We start from the raw sequence: 12,138 nt of genomic DNA, 5'->3' as shown, positions 1-12,138 counted from the left end.
GTTGCTCCTCTTCCAGTCCACCTCTCTGCTGTGGCTCGGGAGTGCAGTGGAGGATGGCCCAAGTGCTTTGGCCCTGCAATCGCGTGGGAAACCAGGAGGAAGCACCTGGCTCCTGGCTTCAGATCAGCGTAGCTCCAGCCATAGTGGCCATTTTGGGGGGTGACATTTGGGGATTGAACCAACGGAAGGAAGACCTTTCTTTCTGTCTCTCTCTCTCACTCTCTAACTCTGCCTGTCAAAAAAAAAAAAGCCACCACCTGCAGTGCTGGCATCCCATATGGGCGCCAGTTAGATTCCCAGCTGCTCCTCTTCCAATCCAGCTCTCTTCTATGGCCTGGGAAAGAAGAAGATGGCCCAAGTCCTTGGTCCCCTGTAGCCACGTGGAAGACCTGGAAGAACTCCTGGCTCCTGGCTTCAGATCAGCGCAACTCCGGCTGTTGCAGCCAATTAGGTAGTGAACCAGCAGACACCTGACACCTCTCTCTGTCTCCTCTCTCTCTCTCTCTCTCTCTCTCTGCCTCTCCTTCTCTCTCTGTGTAACTCTGACTTCCAAATAAATAAATCTTTAAAAAAAAAAGAAAAGAAAGAAATCATACCATGTCTCTTTTCTGATTACAGTGGAATGAAGCTGGAAATTAACAACTTAAGAAACTATTCAGACACATGGAGACTGAACAAGATGCTACTGAATGCATAGTGGGTCATAGAAGAAATCTAAAGGGAAATTAAAAAATTCCTGAAAATGAATGAAGATGTCAACAAAACATCAAAATAAATGAGATACAGCAAAAGCAGTGTTAAAATGGAAATTTATATCAATTATTGCCTACATTTAGAAATTGGAAAGGCATTAAAAAATGATCTAACAATGCATCTCAAGGGCCTAAAAAAAAACAACAAACCAAACCCAAAATTAGGAGGAGTAGAGAAATAAAAAGAATCATCAGGAATTATTATAGCTATTGTGGGGAGCAGCTCGGACTGGACTGAGTTACTGGAATTAAGACTTATTCTATGCATCTGCTCTCCCACAATATGGCGCTGGGAGAGAAGTAAACAGCTTCCGCACAGCTGCCTCCAGTTCAACCAATAAACTGTAGGACTTGCTCCTGATTGGAGAGCAGCGTACTCGGCGTGTGGGCAGCCGAGTTGGGATTGGCGGAGGAGGACTATAAAGGAGGAGAGAGACGGCATGCACCAGTAACGTCTAAGGGGAACATCTAGCTGAAGGAACACCTGTGCAGCCCCCGAGAAGAGCCGGCCGGCGGTGTGCCGCTCCCCTGCGGAAGTGGGGAAAGCGGCCAGGGGGAACTGCCCTTCCACGGAGGTGGAAGGGATAGTAGCCAACCCGGGAAGAACCAGCAGCAAACCCGGGGAGGGCCGAGCAGATGAGAGAACAGCGCAGGGTCCTGTGTCGTTCCTCCACGAAAAGGGGGAGCGACATAATGGTGCCGTGACTCGGATAGGAAACCTAGGACGACGGTTAGGAAACCTAGGAGGGAAGAGTGGAAAATACCGGAGAGAGAGACTAGCAAATAGCCTAGGGAAAAGCCGGACGAAAAAGGTGCCGGAAGAAGCTATTGAAAGCCTAGGCATAGACTCGGATACGGACTACGGGGGGAAGCTGGGCGAAATCTCTAAGGTCGAAAGCGAAAGTGAAAGCTAGAACAAACAGACTCGGATGCGGACTGTGGGGAGAGGCCGGGAGAAATGAGGGAGGAGTATTGTTGGAGGAAAGCTTGGGGAAACATACCGGGTAGAGAAAAATGTTAGGGAAATTGAAGCCGCGGGGGGCAGGCCGAGGCGGAAACGAAAGCCACTTTGGGATTCTCAAGTTAGCCCGGGAATGGGGGGCGAAAAGTTGAAACCAGAAGCGGAAACGTAAGCCTGGTTGGGATCCGTCTGATTAGCCCGGGGAGCAAAGGACGGGAAGCCAAACCGTGGGGCGGAGACGTATGCTGGGTTGAATTCGCCAGGCTAGCCCGGGGAACTTAGATTGAATGCTAGTGGCGGACACGTAAGCTACGCTGTGTGACTCGCGGAGGCTGCCGCGCGCAGACAGAGCGTGCGGGGCTCAAGTACATAGGGAACGCGGGGCTAGCGCGGAGACCGCGGAGTGTGCGCACATAGCCGAGCCGCGCAGATGAGAGAGGCGCGGGCTGAAGCGGCTCAGAGCCGGAAAGCTGCCGAGAAGCAGCCTCGGGGCGGGCGCAGCCGGGAAGCCGCGGGGATAAGAGAAACAGAAGTTTATAAGTAAAATGAGAGAAATAGGAATGCTGGAAGATAGAAGTAAAATGGGAGAAATAGGAATGCCCAGAGATAGAGAAATAGAGAAATAGAAAGGCCTCCCCTCAACATGGCAATGAGAAAGCTTGGATTCGGTCTGCCTGATTAAGTGAGGCGATGAGCACCTGCGGCAGCTAGCAGCTTATGCGCCGCAGGTCACCGAAGACAGGCACGAATTAACATCAGTAAGGCCTCCCCACAATACAACAATTAGGAGGCTTGGATTCGGTCTGCCTGATTAAGGCGGTAAGCGCCAGCAGGCGGCTCGACCAGAGTGTGAGCCGCAGGTCACCGAACACAGGCATGCATCAGCACCTAAAAACCTCCTCACAACATGGCGAAGAGAGGACCCGGATTCGGTTTGCCTGATTGATAGGACTTGTAAGAACCTGTGGCAACTCTAGCAAGTAGAGCAGAGTGTGTGCCGCGGGACACCGAAGACAGGCACGTATCAACGCCAAAAATAAAAAGAAAGGGGGATCTGTGGGGAGCAGCTCAGACTGGACTGAGTTACTGGAATTAAGACTTATTCTATGCATCTGCTCTCCCACAATATGGCGCTGGGAGAGAAGTAAACAGCTTCTGCACAGCTGCCTCCAGTTCAACCAATAAACTGTAGGACTTGCTCCTGATTGGAGAGCAGCGTACTCGGCGTGTGGGCAGCCGAGTTGGGATTGGCGGAGGAGGACTATAAAGGAGGAGAGAGACGGCATGCACCAGTAACGTCTAAGGGGAACATCTAGCTGAAGGAACACCTGTGCAGCCCCCGAGAAGAGCCGGCCGGCGGTGTGCCGCTCCCCTGCGGAAGTGGGGAAAGCGGCCAGGGGGAACTGCCCTTCCACGGAGGTGGAAGGGATAGTAGCCAACCCGGGAAGAACCAGCAGCAAACCCGGGGAGGGCCGAGCAGACGAGAGAACAGCGCAGGGTCCTGTGTCGTTCCTCCACGAAGAGGGGGAGCGACAGCTATATGCCAACAAATTGGAAAATCTAAAAGAAAAGGATAGATTTCTAGACACATGCAGTCTACCAAAACTTAGTTATGAAGCCATAGAATACCTAAATAGACCAATAACAAAGATGGATATTGAATCAGTAATAAAGACTCTCCCTCTCTGAAGGGAGAAGAGAAGTTCCACTATGATTATGGCCCTGTCTAGATAATGTCAAAGTTTGTGGACTCAAAAAGCTTCCATAGCCTTGGAAGCTCATGACAAGAGCCTCAGGTGAGCACTAACATCATAAATAAGAGTGTCAATTGTTAAATCAACAACAGGAGTCATTGTGCACTTACTACCCATGTAGGACCTCTGTCCTTAATGAGTTGTACTATGAGAATTAACGGTAAAACCAATCTTCAAACAGCATTTTATACTTTGTGTGTCTGTGTGGGTGCAAACTGTAGAAATCTTTACTTAGTATAGACTTGATCTTCTGTATATAAAGATAATTAAAAATGAATCCTGAAGAATGAGATGGAAGAGGGAGTAGGAGGTGGGACAATTTGGAGGTAGGAGGGCGGGTATGGGGAGAAGAACTACTGTATTCCAAAAAGCTGTCCCTATGAAGTTTATACTTATTTAAAAAAAAAAAAAAACTTTTGGCCGGCACCGCGACTCACTAGGCTAATCCTCCGCCTTGCGGCGCCGGCACACCAGGTTCTAGTCCCGGTCGGGGCGCCAGATTCTGTCCCGGTTGCCCCTCTTCCAGGCCAGCTCTCTGCTGTGGCCAGGGAGTGCAAGTGGAGGATGGCCCAAGTCCTTGGGCCCTGCACCCCATGGGAGACCAGGAGAAGCACCTGGCTCCTGCCATCGGATCAGCGCGGTGCGCCGGCCTCAGCGCGCCGGCCGCGGTGGCCATTGGAGGGTGAACCAACGGCAAAGGAAGACCTTTCTCTCCATCTCTCTCTCTCACTGTCCACTCTGCCTGTCAAAAAATAAAAAAAAAATAAAAAAATTTAAAAAAACTTTCAAAAAAATACCCTCCCAACAAAGAAAAGCATAGGACCAGAAGGCTTCACTGCTGAATTGTACAAGACTTTTAAAGAAGAACTGCTTCCGATACTTCTCAAGCTATTCAAAACAATTGCAAGGGAGAGAATCCTTCCAAATTCCTTCTATGAGGCCAGCATCACCTTATTTCCTATACCAGAAAAAGATACAACAAAGAAAGAGCAGTATAGACCAATAACCCTGATGAACAAAGATGCAAAAATCCTCAACAAACTACTAGCTAATTGATTCAAATAACAAATCAGAAAGATCAGTCACCCCAAGCAAATGGATTTATCCCTGGTACGCAGTTGGTTCAACATATGCAAAACAATAAATGTGATACATCACATTAACAAACTGAAGAACAAAAATCATATGATTATTTCAATAGATGCATAGAAAGCATTTGATAAAATACAACATCCTTTCATGATAAAAACCTGAAGCAAATTGGGTATAGAAGGAACATTCCTTGACACAATCAAGGTAATATATGACAAACCCACAGCTAGCATCTTACTGAATGGGGAAAAGTTGGAAGCATTTCCACTAAGGTCCAGAATCACGCAAAGATGTCCACTCTCACTGTTAGTATTCAATATAGTTCTGGAAGTTTTAGCCAGAGCCATTAGGCAAGAAAAAGAATCAAAGGGATACAAATTAGAAAGAAGGAAGTCAAATTATCCCTGCTTGCAGATGACATGATCCTATATATAGGAAAACCAAAAGACTTCACTAAGAGACTGTTGGAACTTCTAAGAGAGTTTGATAAAGTTGTAGGATATAAAATCAACACACAAAAATCAATAGCCTTTGTATACACAGACAATGCCATGGCTGAGAAAGAATTTGTAAGACCAGTACCATTCATAATAGCTACAAAAAAAATTTAACCAAGGAGGTAAAAGATCCCTACAATGAAAATCACAAAACATTAAAAAAGAAATAAGACACAAAAAATGGAAGAATCTTTCATGTTTGTGGTTGTTAAGAATTAATATCATCAAAATGGCCATACTACCTAAAGTAATTAACAGATTCAATGTGATCCCAATCAGAATACCAAGGACATTCTTCTCAGATCTAGAAAAAATAATGCTAAAATTCATATGGATACACAAGAAACTCCAAATAGCTGCAACAATTTTAAGAAGCAAAAACAAAGTTGGAGTCATCATAATACCAGATTTCAAGACATACTACAGGGCAATTATAATTAAAACAGCCTAGTACTGGCACACAAATAAACATGTAGACCAATGGGAACAGAACAGAAACCCCAGAAACCAATTAATGTATCTACAACTAACTAATCATTGACAGCCAAGCTAAAATCAATCCCTGGAGAAAAGACAGGATCTTCAATAAATGGTATTAGGAAAATTTGATCTCGCTGGCGCCGTGGCTCAATAGGCTAATCCTGCACCTTGCGGCACCAGCACACCGGGTTCTAGTCCCAGTCGGGGCGCCAGATTCTGTCCTGGTTGCCCCTCTTCCAGGCCAGCTCTCTGCTGTGGCCAGGGAGTGCAGTGGAGGATGGCCCAAGTCCTTGGGCCCTGCACCCCATGGGAGACCAGGAAAAGCACCTGGCTCCTGGCTTCGGATCAGCGCGGTGCGCTGGCCGCAGCGCGCCAGCCACGGTGGCCATTGGAGGGTGAACCAACGGCAAAAGGAAGACCTTTCTCTCTCTCTCTCTCTCTCTCACTGTCCACTCTGCCTGTCCAAAAAAAAATGTAAAAAACTAAAAAAACAAAAAATAAATAAATAAAAAATTTGATCTCCATGTGCAGAAGTATGAAGCAAGATCCCTATCTTACAACATATATAAAAATCAACTCTAAATGGATCAAGGATCTAAATCTATCACCTGATACAATCAAAATACTATGGGGAAATTCTGCAAGACATTGGCATAAGCAAATATTTCTTGAAAAATACCCCAGAAGCAATTAAAAAAAAATAAGAAAGGAAGGAGGAAGGAGGGTGGGAGTGAACAACAGGAAGGGTAGAGTAGGAAGCATCACTATGCCCCTAAATCTGTATATATAAAGTCATGAAATGTGTTCACCTTATATAAATAAAAATTTTTTTAAAATGAAAATGAAAATAAGGAAGTAGAATTGCAAACTTAATCAAAATGATGCGGACCATGTGTATTACTTATTTCATTTCACTGTGATTTAAGAAATTATACAGTTTATATATCTTAAATCCTCATTATGTTATGATTTACCAACTGGCTATTAATTCATTAGAGAATTGATATTTTATAACTGAAATTTATAGCAGTAAACTTAAATAATGAAATCTATTATGAATAAAGGAAGATTTTGTTTTTTTAAAAGAGTAAACCGTGCTCACTTCGGCAGTACCTATACTAAAATTGGAACGATACAGAGAAGGTTAGCATGGCCCCTGTGCAAGGATGACACGCGAATTCGTGAAGTGTTCCATATTTAAAAAAAAAAAAAAGAATAAACCATTGTAGAATTGTCCTGACACCCTAGGAATTGCTTACAATACAAATCTATTCATCCTTGAATGAATAGACACTCTAAATCTCTATAATTTGTCTTTAAATACGGAGTATTGATTTTAATGGTTTTCAGTCACGTGGCCTTCTTATAATCTGAGATGTAATAGTTTAACCCCGTCTCCTTATTTAACCACCTAACTAATCTAATGCATGACTGATTGCCACAACTTTATAGCTGCTAAAGACCTATTCCCACCACTATTACAACTTAGATTGTCCAAGAACAGTATTCCTGCAGGGAAGTATTCCTGCAGGGAAGCCTGAAGGAAGCTTAGGGAAGGTATAGTTTATTTCTTTGTAGTCACCACAAAGGTAAAGTTAGATCTTGCAAATTGTAAGTATTCACAGACACTTGACAAGGGGTACCTTAACATTGTTTCTCCTAAAATAAAAAAGGAAAGTATGTGACTTTCCACTTTCAAATTGACAAACATACATTTTGGAGTTAAAAAAATTAAGGAAAAGTAAGGTTGTACATTAAATATACTTCTGTCTATGATACCCTGACATGTTATCACCACCATAAGTATTTCATAATCTGAGAACTGAAATCCTTTCAGATTTTGAAGGAAACCTTTCTATTGTGAGTCTCACTGAGGTACAGGGCTAACCAATATCCTACTAACAAGTTACCATTTTTCTCACAAGTTAGCTGGAATTGGCTCCTGTCCTCATTGTTTGTTTTGTTGTTGCAGAGTTTCTTGAGTTCTTTACAGATTCTGCATATTTCTGTTTCCTCTCTCTCTCTTTCTCGCTCGCTCGCTTGCTCTCGCTCTTTCTTTTTCTCTTTCTCCCCCCATCTCTGTAACTCTGCCTTTCAAATAAATAAATAAATCTTTTAAAAAACAGAGAACTGATACATATTGATGAGCCACCTTCCCAATTTATATTCTCTGTTAACCACAGGATCTTTTTGACTCAATCTCTTTTATTTTCAGTTACTTCATTTGTAAAATAGAGATAATTCCATCTTCCTGTCAGAGCTACAATTAGAATTGATATGTACAGTGTATACTGATGTGACATATGAACTCTTTACATATTATGCAAACCATTATCATCAAAACATATTATTTATTGAGATATATCTTCTTTAAGAAACACATGCATTAATTTTATTTAGCCACTATAAATATACCAACCTGAACAAAAATACAAGTGTAACTATATAACTAATAATTATTCCCCTGACAAATTTCCTAGCAACGAGATATTACCAGAAATTGATTGGCCCTTTATTTAATATAAACAGGACAGTATTGCTAAGACTCCAACAGAAACCAGGAATTAACAACAGAGCTATGTTATTTTCAGACTTCATTGGAACTTGGGCAAGCATGTCTATGGAGACTACCTGAGAGAAGGACACCCCTAGCAAGCACTCATTCTACTTTTTTTTTTTCTTTACAGGCAGAGTGGACAGGGGGAGAGAGAGAGACAGAGAGAAAGGTCTTCCTTTTGCCGTTGGTTCACCCTCCAATGGCCGCCGTGGCTGGCGCGCTGCGGCCAGCGCACCGCGCTGATCCGAAGCCAGGAGCCAGGTGCTTCTCCTGGTCTCCCATGGGGTGCAGGGCCCAAGCTCCTGGGCCAACCTCCACTGCACTCCGGGGCCACAGCAGAGAGCTGGCCTGGAAGAGGGGCAACCAGGACAGAATCCGGCGCCCCGACCAGGACTAGAACCCGGTGTGCCGGCGCTGAAAGTCAGAGGATTAGCCTAGTGAGCTGCAGCGCCAGCCACTCATTCTACTTTAACCAACTCTGTGTGGAAAGTGTTTTATTGCGGCAACACCCACTTTCACATCCCAGGGCTTCCTACTTAAAATAAGTTAAGTTTTTTTCTGGCAACTCAGTCTTGAATCTCCCAAATTAAAATAATCAACTGATTATCTTAATTGCCTAACTGTACCAACTGTAAAATAATAAATGAGTGATAGATTACACAGATGATAGATGGATGGATAGATATATAGGGATTGATTTGTCAGTGGATAGACGGATCCTTCTTGGTAAAGATTTAGGTATGTGATTCAATGATAAGTAAGCTATGGAAAATTCCGTTCTTCAGTTTACTCCAAATCAATGATTTCTTTAAAAGTTGGCCTCTGAGAAAATGTTCTTTCAATCAATAAAGCTTAAACTGAACAGTCCTTGAAGGCAGCTCATTAAACTTAAAAGATTTAGGGTGAAATAACTTCCTTAATTTGGAAAATTATACTAAATAATAAGGCAAAACCATGAGGAAATTTAGATATTTTTCATTAGTCTTTCTTAAGGGCATCATAAATTATGCATTTTTAAATAAAATTATTAAGATCACTTTTTTGCAAGTCCTTTTTAAACTCTCAGGTTCAAGATACTCTACACAAAAATTATCGTTTAAACTGGGTGTGTTAACCCAGGAGTAGACATTCAAGGAGGTTATTAGGGGAAATGTCTATGTGAGAGAAAATTAGGAAGGAGCCAGAAAGCCTGAGAAAATCATCAGATCACAGTAGTCTGATCCCAGATGAGCCCTGGGAGCTCATGACAAGAGCCTCAGGTGAGCACTAATGTCATAAATAAGAGTGTCAATTGTTAAATCAACAACAGGAGTCATTGTGCACTTACTACCCATGTAGGACCTCTGTCCTTGATGTGTTGTACTATGGGAATTAACGGTAAAACCAATCTTCAAACAGTACTTTATACTTTGTGTGTTTGTGTGGGTGCAAACTGGAGAAATCTTTACTTAGTATAGACTTGATCTTCTGTATATAAAGATAATTAAAAATGGATCTTGAAGAATGAGATGGGAGAGGGAGTAGGAGGTGGGACAATTTGGAGGTGGAAGGGTGTGTTTGGGGAGAAGAACCGTTACAATCCAAAAGTTGTACTTTTGAAATTTATTTTGATTAAATAAAAGTTTTCTATTAAAAAAACAGTTCTATAGTATTAATCAATACACCATGGTGAAAATATCCCATTTGCCCCACATTTTTAGCTATTGTGTTAAAAAGCTGTTTATGAAGCAATGGTTTGGAGATTGAGCAAAATACCCTCAACTCTCTCTCAGTTCCTTCACAAGAAGTTTAAAAGATTTTGTCAATGTGTAGGACACCAGTTAGTCTATGTTAGTTAATGAGCAGGGTAACTGCTCCATTAAATAGTAACTCATATACTCATGGACCACTCCTGTATTTCATTTCCCATCTCAATGTGACTGGGTCACTCAGTTGACTAAGAAGCTGTCATCTCAGGGATCCCTCATCATTTTGTTCTCATAATTTTATTATGTTGGAACAATCCATAAGCTAACAAGATTCTAAGGTCCAGATTTAGAGCTCAGGGATTGGTGATCTCTTATTTAACCCTTAAGCTTCAAAATTGCTTTCCCTATATGCTGATCTGAGTACTGAACCCTGGTCTAACTAACAATGCAGTGATACTTTGTTTCCATTTCATATTAATCATTGCCTTCACTTCCTCTGCAGGAACCTCAAAAAGAAGGAGACTCCTAAAGGTATAATTCCATTTTAGTATTAACCAAACTGTAATTTATAATCCAAAGGCTTCAAATATAAATATAAAATGGAAATTATTAATGTAACATAAATACCCCCAGTCCTTATTAAAACATTTAAATGTCATTACATACCTAAGACCCAATTCATTTGATCATATGTGTTACTGCAGTATGGTAGTTTCCACCATTTTGATAAATGAGTTGTTTTAAAATTCATTAAATAACATTTTTATTTCTTTTTTAGAAATTATAATTTAAAATATTTATGCCTAATCAGTAGAACTTTCCAAAACCAATCAGAGTGAAAGGTTGATATTTAAATGTGTTTATTCTCTGAGGCAGGTGTTCTCATTGACATACTATACCCTGATTCACAAATGTAAGGTTAATAGAAAACTGAAGGTCTTGAGGAAAGTGAGAATTTTAGATTGGTAATGTAATGCAAAATAGAAATATAATATTCATATATTATAACATGGCATTACTTTGGGCCTTTCTTTAAAGGATACCCCTGATTCTTGTTTTACAAGGAATTTTATGAATTTTCACAACTGACTATATAGATACATATAGTCCAGATGTATATACATATAACATACTCAAAGATACATATACATATAATCCTATATAATTCATCACAGTGTTCTTGGCTGGAGTTCAGAGAGATGTATTAAGTGATTTTTCTACCACACAGATATAATAGATGTAAATAACTCAAGATCATATAGAGTAGTAAAATACAGTATAATAATTAAGGAGTGATTTGTTTTGTTTTTAATGTGATTTATTTAATGATAAGTTCAAATAATTTATGTTTTCATAATGATCATATTTTAACACCAAATCACCAAATTCCTAAAAATCTAGCAGTGGGCTTTCACAAGCTGTTGTGGGCCAGCTCCAACATCGAACTTCTAAAATTTTCCATGTGACCTTACACTCTCTTTTCTGATTCCTTAACCAGATGCATAGGATTCTGTAGAAGTTTAGGGATCCCCCGGAACTATTAGCGACACCTTGAGTCCCTGACTACATAGAGTTGTCATTCCCTTTCTCCAGACCCTACTAAATCATACCAGATTGAGAGTAAGAAATAAACCTTTTGTGTCTTAAGCCACTTGAAAGTGGGATTATGTGTTGCTGCAGCTGGTATTGAAAAATAAATGAATGATCTCATTTATTGTCCATGTTTAGTGAATCACCAAACCCAGCTGAGATGTTTTATGGAATACAGATTCCTGTATTGTCTCCTGTAATGATTAAGAATCTCTAGGACTTAGAATTGTAAAGACTTCCTTATCATTAGTCAGATTTGAAAACCATTGATCCAATTAATCCCATTTCTTCCTAATTGTTTTTACTAAAGCATCCCTTACAGTTTTGCAGAAGAAAGTGATTATCTAAGCCATGTAGGGCATATGTATCTGATAAGACTACTCCAAATTTGAAATTTGATCAAAGTTCCTCTTCCATCTTCAAATGTTTTTCAAATTGTATATTTTGTTTCATAATAAATCTACTTGCTTTTATATTCTAAAAGTGTTTCAGCGGCTGGCATTTGGCCCAGGAAGTAAGAAACTGGTTAAGACGCTTATATCCCCTATCAGAGTACCTGGGTTTGATACCCAGCTCTGGCTCTGGTATCCAGTTTCCTGTTAATGCAGACCCTAGGTGACAGCAGCAGTGGCTCAAGTAATTGTGTTCCTGCCACCAACATGGAAGACCTTGATTGAGTTCCTGACTGCAAACTTCAGTTCTGCCTAGCCCTAGCCATTACAGGTATTTGGGGAGTGAACCAGAAGACAGGAGCTCTATCTGTCTAA

General features: G+C 41.3%; 1 long non-coding RNA gene and 1 other non-coding gene across 4 annotated transcripts in view; one reads left to right on the top strand and one right to left on the bottom strand.

Moving 5' to 3' along the window:
• The window catches only part of LOC127491309 (uncharacterized), a 188,665-nt gene that overhangs the window by 69,401 nt on the left and 107,126 nt on the right, over positions 1 to 12,138 (bottom strand). The gene's annotated exons all lie outside the window — the stretch shown is intronic.
• LOC127491413 (U6 spliceosomal RNA) lies at positions 6,631 to 6,737 on the top strand. Its single transcript, XR_007920074.2, has one exon. It is a non-coding gene; the product is annotated as a U6 spliceosomal RNA (small nuclear RNA).

The sequence above is a fragment of the Oryctolagus cuniculus genome, chromosome 18 (genome assembly GCF_964237555.1).
Source record: "Oryctolagus cuniculus chromosome 18, mOryCun1.1, whole genome shotgun sequence".
In the NCBI taxonomy this organism is placed as follows: domain Eukaryota; kingdom Metazoa; phylum Chordata; class Mammalia; order Lagomorpha; family Leporidae; genus Oryctolagus; species Oryctolagus cuniculus.
The sequence above is the reverse complement of the archived record's forward strand: the minus strand, read 5'-3'. Positions and strand labels throughout refer to the sequence as shown.